Source organism: Anolis carolinensis, chromosome 4 (genome assembly GCF_035594765.1).
Source record: "Anolis carolinensis isolate JA03-04 chromosome 4, rAnoCar3.1.pri, whole genome shotgun sequence".
In the NCBI taxonomy this organism is placed as follows: domain Eukaryota; kingdom Metazoa; phylum Chordata; class Lepidosauria; order Squamata; family Dactyloidae; genus Anolis; species Anolis carolinensis.
The window spans coordinates 9,787,845-9,800,937 of record NC_085844.1 but is presented as its reverse complement, the minus strand read 5'-3'; positions in this window follow the sequence as shown (position 1 = coordinate 9,800,937).

Genomic DNA, 13,093 nt, shown 5'->3' with positions numbered 1-13,093 from the left:
TAGGACCTCAAGCTCTGTAAATAAATGGTTGTGATGTAAAATCAGAACTGTGATTCCTAGATTAGAGCCACAGGTGATCTCAACCCACACTAAATGGAATCAACACAGAATTTTCCATGTGATGAGAACATAGAAGATAAGTGGAGCAAGTTGAGAGAAACGCAAGAAAGATCCATGGAAATGAACATCCATACAGTTCTAAATTATTATTTATTTATTTATTTACAGTATTTATATTCCGCCCTTCTCACCCCGAAGGGGACTCAGGGCGGATCACATTATAACACACATAGGGCAAACATTCAATGCCCATAAACACATCAAACAGAGACTGAGAGACACACGCAGAGGCAAGTTAACGTTCTTCTGAGGGGATGTTCGATTCTGGCCACAGGGGGGAGCAGCTGCTTCATCATCCACACTGACGGCACTTCCTCATTCCAGGTCGTAAATTAGTTAATCTTGCCTCCCCACTTATAAGTGGTACCTTATCTCCTACTTGATAGATGCAACTATCTTTCGGGTTGCTAGGTCAGCAACGAGCAGGGGCTATTTTTTATTTTTAATTGATGGGTGCTCACCCCGCCACGGGCTGGCCTCGAACTCATGACCTCATGGTCAGAGTGATTTAAGGCAGCTGCGCCACAGCCCGGCCCCATTACTGCTTCCTTGCAAAAGAAAATGCAACAGAAAGATTTTGTAACACCTTGAATTGTCTCTCATGCAACTGCACTGGTCACCTTTAGATTAGTTGTCACCAGTGAGCTGGTTCTGTAAAATAACCTTTTTATTCACTAGTGATAGCTAATAAAAAGGATTATTGAATAATAATCCCATTTTGTAATATAAAGTGGTTCATTGAGCCATTGCTGCTTTTCTTCCTAAACTGAAAGCATTTTTCACCCCACTTGCAGACAGGCCTAGCTATTTTTACTTCAGATTTATAGGGCCAAATCTGTCCTTAAATCCAATTTTCTTTGATGCAACCTTTTCACAGATGCTTTATTATTACTCTTATTACTATTCTTTCCTGTGAGTTATGTTTTAATCTTTTCTCTCCCACTAAGGAGTTCCGGAAGGTTATTTACTGTTATAGGAAGCAATATTTGCAACTGACAATTGGGTTGTGAGGTTATATATGTATATATTTTTCTTCCTGGAATGGTTTTCTTTTCTTTTCTTTTTCGTAAGAATTGATGTTATTTTTGAGCAAGAGTTATTCTCATCCACACTTCTGTTCCAGGCATCAGGACTTTTGTAACACAGCAGGCATTACTTCTCAGCTAGAGCTTAAAACTTCTCACAAGAAATTTCCCTTGAGCACTCGTTTGGAGATTTTCTGAACTCCCCAGGAAAAAAGGTAAAATTATTCTCTCCTGATAGAGGAACATCGAATCCTTCTTGATTTGGAGAAACTCAGCCTGCACTGGGTTCTATGCTACATGATTTTTATTGGTTCTTTCCTTCAAAGCTTTCTTCCCAGTGGGTTCTGCCAAAGCAACGTCTCTTCAATTAAGCATTGTTACATTACATCATTTTGCTAGACCCTTGCCTTTCTTCCTTTAAAGGAAAGAGCCCCTGCAGTAAACCTCTTAAGGTCCCAAAATTTCCATATATGGCTCTCCTCGATGGCTGATAAAGTGTGTTATCTTTGGTTTGCCTGAGTATAGTAATGGCTCCAGGTTCATCTCAATTCTGTTTTGGTCAGACCTCCCCTGGAATACTGTACCTAGTTCTGAGCACTTCAATTCAAGAAAGATATTGACAAGCTGGAAGGTGTCCAGAGAAAGGCAACCAAAATGGTCAATGGTCTAGAAAAGTGGTTCCCAACCTTTTTTTGACCAGGACCCACTTTGACCAGGGCCCACTTTAACCAGGGACCAGGGACCACTTGAACAGGGACCACTCTTCAACCTTAGTACAAAAAGGGTTATGAATCAGTTTTTGGTCAACTTTATATTCGGTTTGGTTATTTGGGGTTCTTATTCAGAAAATTTTATTGAATAGACCACATCAGCTCTAGTTTCTGATACAGGACGTATGCCCTCCAGCAGTCGCCATCTGCTCACCCACAGAGAACCATATTTAATAATCTAGAGCTGGTGTGGTCTATCCAATGCAATGGTCAGCTCTGCGGAAAGGAGTGGAAATAAAATAAATCAATAAAGAGAAAGAAGGTTCGTGGACCAGATTTTAGTTCTCATGGGCCATGGCCCACAGGTTGGGAAATACTGGTCTAGAAGCTAAGCTTATGAGGTGTGACTTAGGAAGCTAAGTATGTTTAGCTTGGAGAAAAGAAGATCAAATGGGGATATTATGTTTAAATATTTGAAAAGATGACATATTGGGGATGGAACTGCTCTAGGGACTAGGACAGTGGTTGGCAAACCTATGGCATGCATGCCAGGAGAGAAGGATATGCAGTATCGTCTTTCCTAGCATGCACACCATCAACTGCCTCTCATTCACTCGCCATCCCACCCCTCACTTGCCAGCGTGCTTGCCCCCACCCATCTACCTGCCCACTCACCTGCCCCTGTTCAACCTCACTTGCCTGCCTGCCTGCTTGCCCACCAACCACTACTTGCCCACTCGCTTATCCACTTGCCTGCTCCCCTGCTTCCCCACCCCACTCGCCCCACTTGCCCACCCCACTTGCCCACTCACTCATCTGCTTAACCACCCCTGCTCACTTGCTTGCCCAATGATCCCCTTGCTTGACCACCCCTGCTCGCTCACCCAATCACACCCACCCCACTCACCATCCCCGATTGTCACCACACGCCAATCTCTAAAATGTTCGTCATCACTGTTATGACTCAGCTGGAGTCTCAGAGTGACTCTGATGGGGATTGTGGGATTCGGGTTCCAGATGTTCAAGATGATGGGATTCAGGTTCAGGATGGATCTGATGGCAATTATGGGATTCAGGTTCAGAGTGTCCCTGCTGTGAGAGATAAGGAGCAGAGAGGCATTCCCACTGCAGGGAATGGTGTTGATGATACTGGATGTGATGTCACAGAGACCTTCGGGTCCTGACCCGGTACTCGTTGCGGACCAGAGCAATGAGGATTTTGGGAATTTTGCCGGCTCAGCAAGAGCTCATTTTCCAGATGTTCCCTGTTGACAATTCAAGCCCAGAGCTCATTAAAAGAGGCCTTGAAGCCAAGTCTGTTCCCAGCGGTTCCCCTCCTTTCCAAAGGCGGTTATTTTGGGAATCGAGTCGCTCGGAGATGGCCAGTCTGAGACGAAGCGCTAGATTAGCTGCCAGAGAGAATGTTAATTAAACCAGTTTCCCTTGGGAGTTTTCAGGGAGGTTTGCATCTGCTGAAGATGTTGTCTCCAGTCAGTTTTTCCCCTGGGAAAAGTGTTGGACACCTGTTTGAAAGGGAGATTTGAAGTCCCTTAAAAGTTCTGCGCACTGGCCAGCCAGTGCGGTGTCAACGTGTCAGTTGGAGTGTTAACTTCGCCTCTAGTCCTTGTGGCGTTCTACTCGTGTGTAGATTGGGCGTGACGCCTCGCCTTCGAGTCAAGTTCGGATCGCGTTTGGATCCTCTGTCTCCAGCCTTGCCTTGCCTTGCCTTGCCTTGAATTCCCTGCCTTGGAACTCTTGCTTAAGATCCGGATTATTCCCCACTCAAACTGCTTGGAAGTTTGAGTGAGTTTTGGTTAACTGGATTTTCACCTTTAAACTCTAATATTGGACATTGGACTTTATAATACTGGACTATATTTGACCTTTCCCAGAAGGTCTATTGATGAACTATATATTCTGCTTATTTTTGTTCTATTTCTCCAATTCTTTAATAAAGATATTAGATTGTTTATTGGCTTGGTGTCTGGTTTCCAGTGCTCTCGCAGCCTAGAGTATCACACTGGAGATGATACTGAAGCTAGCCAGGGGCAAAGGGAGGACAGCTCCCAGTTAGATAGCATGCAGACAGAGGCTGCTGCTAACAAGCTGTCTGGCCTTGATGAAACGGAATCTCTGGATCGAGCTGGCCATTTGGAATTTCAGGTTCGCAGGAGTGTTAGAATAGCAAACAAGAAAGAGGTCAGAAGCCAAAGGAATGCGTTCATGCTCTGCAGGGAATATTAAAGGGTGTGCTGAGAGAGAAACCTTTGTCAAAAGCAACATCTCGTTTTGAGTTCAGAAGCAAGCTCTTGCTTTCCTGGATTACCTTGCAGCTTTGTGTATTCAAGTTCATGGGACTTTGTCATGCTTTCATGGAACCTTGTTTTATGACTAATGTTTTCTTGGATTATTATTTTTAGCCTTGGTTTTGCAACAATCTTTTGGATCTTTACTTCTGCTTTTTAAGAACTATTTATTTCCTATTTCCTAATAAACTACAAAAGACTTCAACATGTGTACAGCCTGGTGTGTTCAGCAAGGTGAAGCTAACTTCAGCTGCAACAATCACAGGAGTAGGACATGGAGCAATGGATTTTCTGTTCCTCTAGAGTCTAGGACATGGACTAATGGATTCAAATTGCATGAAAAGAGATCCCATCCGAATAGTAAGATGAACTTCCTGGCAGTAAAAGCTATAACAGAGGAATATGCTGCTTTGGAGTGAGGTGGAGTCTCCTTCTTTGGAGGTTTTTAAACAGAGGCTAAGATGGCCATCTCTCAGAAATGCTTTGATCTGTGTCTTCCTGCATGGCAGAACAGGATTGTAACTAATGGTCCCTGTGGTTTCTTCCAGCTCTATGAGTCTATGAGTCTAAGAGGTTCTATTGACAGAAAAACATTTCCGCCACCGAAGAAGCACATGCCAAATTTCTTAATTCCTTCTCAACCTGAGCTCCTTAGAGCTGAGATTGAACTGCTAACTCCTAGTTAAAGGTCTAAGTTGCATTATCTGTAAATAAGACCCTTGATTCTGACATCCATAACCAAACTGCTTCTAAGACCTCTTGGAATCAAAATCCTCTTCCAGCCATTATAATGCAAAATCCACTTGTAAACAAAGCAATGGATTCAAATTTCAGGAAAAGAGATTCCACCTGAATATTAGAAAGAATAACCTGACTATAAGAGCTGTTTGACAATATAATAAGTTCCCTGGGAGTCTGGTAAAGTCTCCTTCTGGTTTTTAAACAGAGGCTGGATGAACATCTGTCAGGATGGCTTTGATGACAGAACTGGGTTGGACTAGATGACCCTTTTGATCTCTTCGAACTCTGTGAATCTATGATAAAGCTACATTTCTTTAATGTATTGTTGATTTGGGCACTGTGAGTATACACAATAAAAATATTTCTTTCTTCAAAATAAAACCATGCTATATTTTACAACTCCATCAATCCATCAAATGTGATTTCAGAAGTGCTGGGACTATAAGACAAACAATATCTAGGTGCGTAAATATGGACTGTGGAATGACCTGTCAACAGAGACTGAACAGCTAAACATGCAAACTGAATTTTAAATGTCTAAAGTGTTTAAGACATATCTCTTCCAGAAAGCCTACCTAGTTGATTTTATGCTATAAATTTTAAATGGACATTTTTATAGGTATGAATGATTTTAATGCAAAATTGTTTGTATTTTAATCTTCTGTTTGTATGTTTTATATGGTTTTATTTATCTTTGTATTAATCTTTGTCTGTATATTTTAATATATGTATTTCATAGAAATACATTTTAATATGTTTATTTTACATATTGTTTTATAATGATGTGTTTCTTACTGTGTTGTGCCCCATTTCAAGCCTCGAGGAGATGCAGGTAAGAAATTATCATCATCATCATCATCATCCATTGTACTTTAATTCTATGTTGTACCTTACCATGAGATTTAGGGAGCAGAAGATAAAGACATAAACATTTTGTTGTTCTTGTAGTTATTTTCTGTGTAACATAACCTAGTCTCCACAAAACAAATTTGGTGGGCAGTTACTCCAGCCTACCAGAACCCAACTGGTGACCATCACCCAGATGACCTTTTCATCAGCTGCCCCACAACTGTGGAATGACCTGCTGGAAGAGCTCTGACAGCTAGATCAACCATCACAATTTACGACACAAGTGAAGATCTATCTCTTCCAGCAGGCCTACCCAAACAGTTTTCATTATGTGTGAGATAATTGGCTGTCTGCAAGGATGTTGCCCAGGGGACGCCTGGATGTTTTCATGTTTTACCATTCTCGTGAGAGGCTTCTCTCATGTCCCCGCATGGGGAGCTGGAGCTGACAGAGGGAGCTCATCCACACACTCCCCAGATTTGAACTGACAACCTTCAGGTCAGCAACCCAACCTTCAAATCAGCAATCCTGCCGGCACAAGGGTTCAACCCATTGCACCACCGGGGGCTCCTTATGTTTCTAGGTGAATGTATTTTTTACAATGTTGTAACCCATCTCAAGCCGTGAGGAGAGGCAGACAAGAAATGTTGTTGTCGTTATTGTTGTTATATAGACTGAGATAAAAAGAAGTATTTATTGCCCAATGCATAGTTCTTTAGTGATTTCGTTTGCTGGAATTGTGCACCATTACCAAGATGACAGAAGACGTCTTTTACAAATTCTCAGGTATGAGATCTATCAGTGAACTACTGGGGCCAAAAATGTATGTGGGCCCGGGCTGTGGCGCAGGTGGGAGAGCAAGCCAGCTGCAATTAACTGCAATGAATCACTCTGACCAGGAGGTCATGAGTTCGAGGCCCACTCAGAGCCTTTTTTTGTTTGTCTTTATTCTATGCTAAACGGCATTGAATGTTTGCCTATATGTGTAATGTGATCCGCCCTGAGTCCCCTTCGGGGTGAGAAGGGCGGAATATAAATGCTGTATATGTTTTAAAATGTGCTTTTAGGATGTTTTTAAGATATTTTTAAAGATGTTTTAAAGATGTTTTAAGATGTTTTTAAATTGTTGATTTTAGACAGGTCTTGTAAGCCGCCCTGAGCCCTAGGGGAGTGGCGGCATATAAGTTTGAAAAATAAATAAATAAATAAATGTGTGCATGGGTATTTGAACGTATATGTGTACCAAAAATCAACACAATTTCACCCTTTTATTCTCTTGAAACAGTACTGCTGCCACATCTCTCAAATCTTTGTGGTGCTTTATGGCACACACAAAGCCACAGAAACATAACCCAACCCCTACATTTCCCATGCATGTAGAACCTTTGTTAATGTTTTGAGTATTGATTTTTTTTAAAGCTTGCAGAAGAAGAAAAGGACGAATTGCTCTTCTCCACTCTAGCAAGAAATGCTCCAACTTTCTACTGTTGTCTTTTTTTATCCCTGCACACTCCTTCTCAATTCCCTTCATGCCAAAAAGAAAGTACCAACTGCAAACCTCAGGAACAGAGCACCTTCCAGCGCATTGCTTTTTTTAGAACTGTTCACTCAGCTTTGCTTTTATCTCATTGCGTTGACTCTGTTGACTGAGGTTAATTCCTGCAGGGACTCTGGGAAACCATCACCCTTTTGCTTCTTGCTGTGGAATAAGAAATGTGCTCTCTTTTTCTATTATTTTGGATATCAGAAAACACGGTAATTTCAGACTATTTGAAAAGAGATGGAGAAAATGAAGGAAAGTAACATCCCAGGGGAAATTCATGCTACCATCCAGTGTGTGAAGAAAGAGCAATATGCAGGATTGCTTGCTGGGAATAAGAGAAAGACGGCTTTCAAGGGCTGCCTCTCTACCTTGCTCTCTTTTGCTCTCCTTCTTCCCGGAAGTTCCTAAAACACTTTTATGTCATTGTGCTCTTAGAAACCGGACGCAGTGGGCTTTTAATGCTGCATAGTGCTATTTTAAAGCCCGCCTTATAAGTCTTTAGAGCCAGTGGTTTACAAGCTGAACTAGGACTTTGGTAAAGGTTCGAATCTTCACTCGGCCATGAAACGCCACTGGATGACCTCAGGCCAGTCATGCTCTCTCAGAGGAAAACAAAGGCATCCTCCTCCTGAACAAATCTTGCCAAGAGAACCTCTGATTAAGGTCACCGTAGGTTGAACATAAGTTGTAAATAACTTAAAGGCACACACAAAAAATGTAGTCTTTTATTGAATTTTAATGCATAGCATTTTGAACTTTATACATTGTTCAATTGTTTTTAAATAACATTTATACTTGTATAGAATTTCTTGCAAAGCTTTTATCTTTATTGTTTTAACTATCCTGTCAACTGCCTTGAGACTCATTATTGAGTGAATAGTGCTTTAGAGAGAGTTGGGCTGTTTCACTGAATCATGGAATCTTAGGGTTGGAAGGTACCACAAGGACTATCTATGTGATCCCATGCTATGCAAGACCTTTTCCCCAGACCTTCTATCTTCTAGGTTGCCTTCTTCTGGCCACATCCCTGTCTGTCAATATTGTTCTTGAATGTGGTGCCCAGAACTGGACACAGTATTCCAGATGAGTTCCAAGCTTATGGCCATCATAAGGCCGTCAATGGCTATTAGGCTTGTCCGATCGATGGAAAAATTGTTTCAATTCTCGTTTCTAAAGTAGGGGGTGCCGGCTCTTCGATATAGAAATTATTTCGAAATGTTTCACCCAAAATTTTCGGATATTTCCGAAAATTCGTAATGTTTCTAAAATGTTTCTAAAATGGCGGACGCGCATGCGCAATCGCCAAAAAACAGGAAACCAGGGGGGGACTTTTCTAGGGGTCTCCTGCCCTCATTTCTTGAGCTATCCTCATCAAATTTGGTACAGTGGGAGATCACATTCAACACTCTTTGCTCAACAAATTGCAGAACATTTCCTGTCTCCTATGATTTTTGGCGAATTTTCATAACTTTTTATAATACACTATTTTTCAATATTTGAAGAAACCTGTTCCTGGTTTGAAAGTCTTATTTCCTGTTCAAATGGGTTCTTATCACTGTAAAAGTCCCTCTTCTACGTGTGTAGACTTTGGATTAGAAATGCAGCACACGCCAAGCAATGCCTTGGCAGGAGTGCCACTGTCCTTTGGAAACTATAAATTGCCTTTGAATCTTTTGATCAATGGTGCCACTGGCTGACCTTGTGATTGCAAAAATGAAACTCTGGCTGAGGACTTTGGATTAGAAATGCAGCACACGCCAAGCAATGCCTTGACAGGATTGGCAACGTCCTTTGGAAACTCAGCCCAAGGCTTGTGAATAGAAATGGAGCGTGAGGGAAGCAATGCCTTGGCAGGAGTGCCCACGTCCTTTGGAAACTATAAATTGCTGTGGACCCTCTATTGAATCAAATCAATGTCTGACTTTGTGATTGCAGAAATAAAACTCAGCCCAAGGCTTGGGAATAGAAATGGAGCGCGAGGGAAGCAATGCCTTGGCAGGAGTGCCCACGTCCTTTGGAAACTATAAATTGCTGTGGACCCTCTATTGAATCAAATCAATGTCTGACTTTGTGATTGCAGAAATAAAACTCAGCCCAAGGCTTGGGAATAGAAATGGAGCGCGAGGGAAGCAATGCCTTGGCAGGAGTGCCCACGTCCTTTGGAAACTATAAATTGCTGTGGACCCTCTATTGAATCAAATCAATGTCTGACTTTGTGATTGCAGAAATAAAACTCAGCCCAAGGCTTGGGAATAGAAATGGAGCGCAAGGGAAGCAATGCCTTGGCGGGTGCCCCACGTCCTTTGGAAACTATTTCTTCCAATGTACCCTTTAGGTTTGAAAACAATGTGTGTCTTTGTGATTGCTGCAATAACACTCAGCCCGGGGGCTTGGGATTACAAACGGAGCAGACGTCCTTAGGAAACTATAATTTTCTAGTTCCCCCCTTTCAGGATTGGAAAGAAGGGCTTATGTGGTGAATGATTCCAAAAAAGAAAAGAAAAAAGGCAAAGGGTCTCCCTCAGGAGTAGGAAAGGAAAGCAAAAGCACCCCTACCGCTTACAGGGACACAGACGTCCTTTGGAAAATAAAAGTTCCCTAAAGCCAGCCACAGCAAGGACTCTGCCCCAAGCCAATTTCCCCCAAAAGAAACACAATATTGAACCAGCAACAACAGACACTCTACCCCAGTCACTTAGCCCTCTCTCCCCCAAGCAAGCAAGCAGCTTCCCAGCGCGCGCGAAACACCCTCTCTCCTTGGTATCCTAGCGCAGAATGGCTTGGCTCCGTTGCGGAGGACGTGGATGCGGAGGACGCTAGCCCCCACCTTTTTCAGCCATCGTGGAAGACTCTGATTGGCCAGGGAGCGGTAGCCATGTTAGGCTGCGCTAGGCTCCCATTCATGTTAGGTTGCAGAAACAAAAAAATAAATAAAAAATAATTTTTAAAAAATATTTTTAAAAAATTTTGGAAGGAAAAAATTTGACAAAAATTTTAAGGAACAATTAGAGAATGGGCCAACGATGGTTCGAATTACATTGCCAGTTGCGCCCAGGGAAAACGTTTCAATACTCGTTTCAAAAAAGGAGAACAATACGAAATAATTACGAAACGAGAATTATTACGAACATATGGACAACCCTAATGGCTATATAGTATCTCCAACTTAAATTAACTAACTGTTGGGAACATGTACTCATGCCATGCTTGGGAGTTTCTTTTAAACAACTGCTAGATCCTATTAGGAGCAGAATGTTTGTCTAAAGTACAGTTCCTTATGTTTCAATGGTAAAAGTCCACATAGCAACAGATATCCTATGGCAAACTATTTCAGAAGTTGAAGATCATGACTACCAGCCATTCATAGTCAAATCTGCCTATCTAGATAAACATCAGGCAGTTTCCTATATTTGGAACTCTTTGTATTGACTGGAGATGGCCTTTTATGGTTAAACAAAAAAAGAGCTCTAAAAAGGTAAGAGAGCTGCTTCTTTTAAAACTTCTTCCTCTGAATGCTTAAGGTTGAGCCACTAGTGAAGAATATCTTTCTCCCAACCTGTATCCCAGCATGATTTCTTAAGCTTTGTTGTAGAGATCTTGTCGTAACATTTTCATTACTCCAAAGAAACTAGTTAATATTTCTTTCTCTGGCATCTATTCTTGGTTCTCCACTGGGACATTGCCATGGAAACCATGATAATCTGGAAATAACTGCAAAGTTGCTTTTCTTATTTTTTGGGATGGCAGGGTTGGATGTTCATAGGAGTATTAAACTCAAAACAAGATTATTCCTTCCTTCCTACTGTGTTTTTAACCCAGAATTTGGGGATATATAAATAGAGAGAAAAACAGTGTGTGCAATTCTTGGTTTCAGAGTATATTGCTGAGTGGAGCTTTGGGCAACCAATGATTCAGAGTCTATCTTAGAGTCAGGAAATCAGTAAATTCTTATGAGATAATATGGCATGTTGTCAGGAGGCTGAGGAGGATGGCCTGGAAAAGGTTGAGGTGAAATCAAGATAAAAAGAAAAGAAGATAAACCTCCAGTGGAATTGACCGGAAAACTACCCATCTTTTAATATACTAGTGTTTTCTTCTTTCTCTTCTTGCCCTCGCCTCTTGTCTCTTTTCTTTTTGTTTGTTTGTTTTTCTTTTTCTTTTTTTCCTTTTTATGTATACTCAAAGATATTGATCCAATAAAGATTATTTAAAAAAGAAAAAGAAAAAGTGAGCTTCATGATTGGATGCAAAGTTCAGGAATATTTGTTGTTTTTTTACACCTTCTAGCATTATATTTATTTGCCATAAGTCAAAGTCAACTTGGCAGCAAATAACTACAACAAGGACACTAACAACATGTTGGCAACCAGTTTGCAGCATTTCAATCAAGGCATGAAGTCAAAACATGAGTTCACTGCTGTTTAAAGAAACTTTAGCTAAGGCAGTGTGATGACAGGAGAAAAAATATTATCAGCAAGGATCTGTGGATGGTGATTCTTCTCTACTACATTTTTCTCTGCTTCCTCTTTAGAAGGTGACATAGCTTGTTTGCTTGAATTATCTGATGGAAATATTGTTGTTTCATTTGTTTGCTGCATTATCACACACCTTTTCCTTTTTGCTGCAATTGTCTTTTGATGAGGATGAAATCAAAAGAGGATGGAAAAGCTAATTCTTGGACTAGAGCTCTCAGAATCTCCCAGACAGCATAACCAATAGTCATGCTGACTTGGTTACCAGAATTGTAGTTCAATAAGTTACATTTCTCAGCTCTTCAAAGGGGTGAAGCCTAGCCTTGAAATGTAAAATATATCCACTACATTTGCCATTTTTATTCATTTAGATTGACTTGACTATATAAAATAATGCAGTAGATTTGTAAAGTGCAATGACAATGAAAGGAGAAAAGTGAGAAAAGAAGGAAAGTACATGGGATACAAATATAGGACTGACACACTCATTAACATACCCTAATTAGCATGGCTAATCATCAGTTGGTGAAGCCAGCATCAGCTGATGGACCTCATGATTCTCACCCTTGCTGAAGATGCCCAACTATAGACAAAGGCATCTAAGTCCCTTCTATCCAAAACACTTTTGACTGAAGTGTTCTTCTGGACCTTAGATGTCATAATATTACAAAAGTGTCAGCATTGGGGTGGAGGGTCTTGCTTCTTCTAAAGGTATGGCCATGTGTTCCCAAACCAGAACTATTATACAGCTTGACTCTGCTTCTAAATAGACCGACTTGTGATGTCTCTGTGCTATTGTAAAATGGTTCTGCTGTACAATATTGTTTCTGTTGTAATCGTGTAATCAGACAGGGACATTAATACTCAACATGTAGTTGCTGCCACGACAACTGCTTATCACTGGCAGCTGCAAGCGCAAAAGTCTTGTGTGCTCCATCATCCATCACTCTGCAATCTTGAATGATAAATGTCTATCTCTGGTTTCTAGAGTCAAAAGATAACACTCCCAAGGAGGCTTCAGTGCTGCAGACAATAAGTGGAAGACAAAGTGAGTGAATTCCGCTAGAATATGCATGCATGGTAGATGCACATAAAAGCTCCTATAAGTGGAGTCTTCCTCAATAAACCCACTCATGTTATTTGGGAGGGAAAACTTTGAAAGGAAGTGCTTTGTTGAACTCACAACAGCTTGTGTACATTCAGAATCGATGAAATTAGAAACTGTTAACTTTGAACAGTCTTTCCAAATGTGCAGTCCTTGGGGTGTGTGCACCCTCTCTTTCCCCAATCAGTAACCAATCTGCAATGCTTACAGTTATTGTGAATC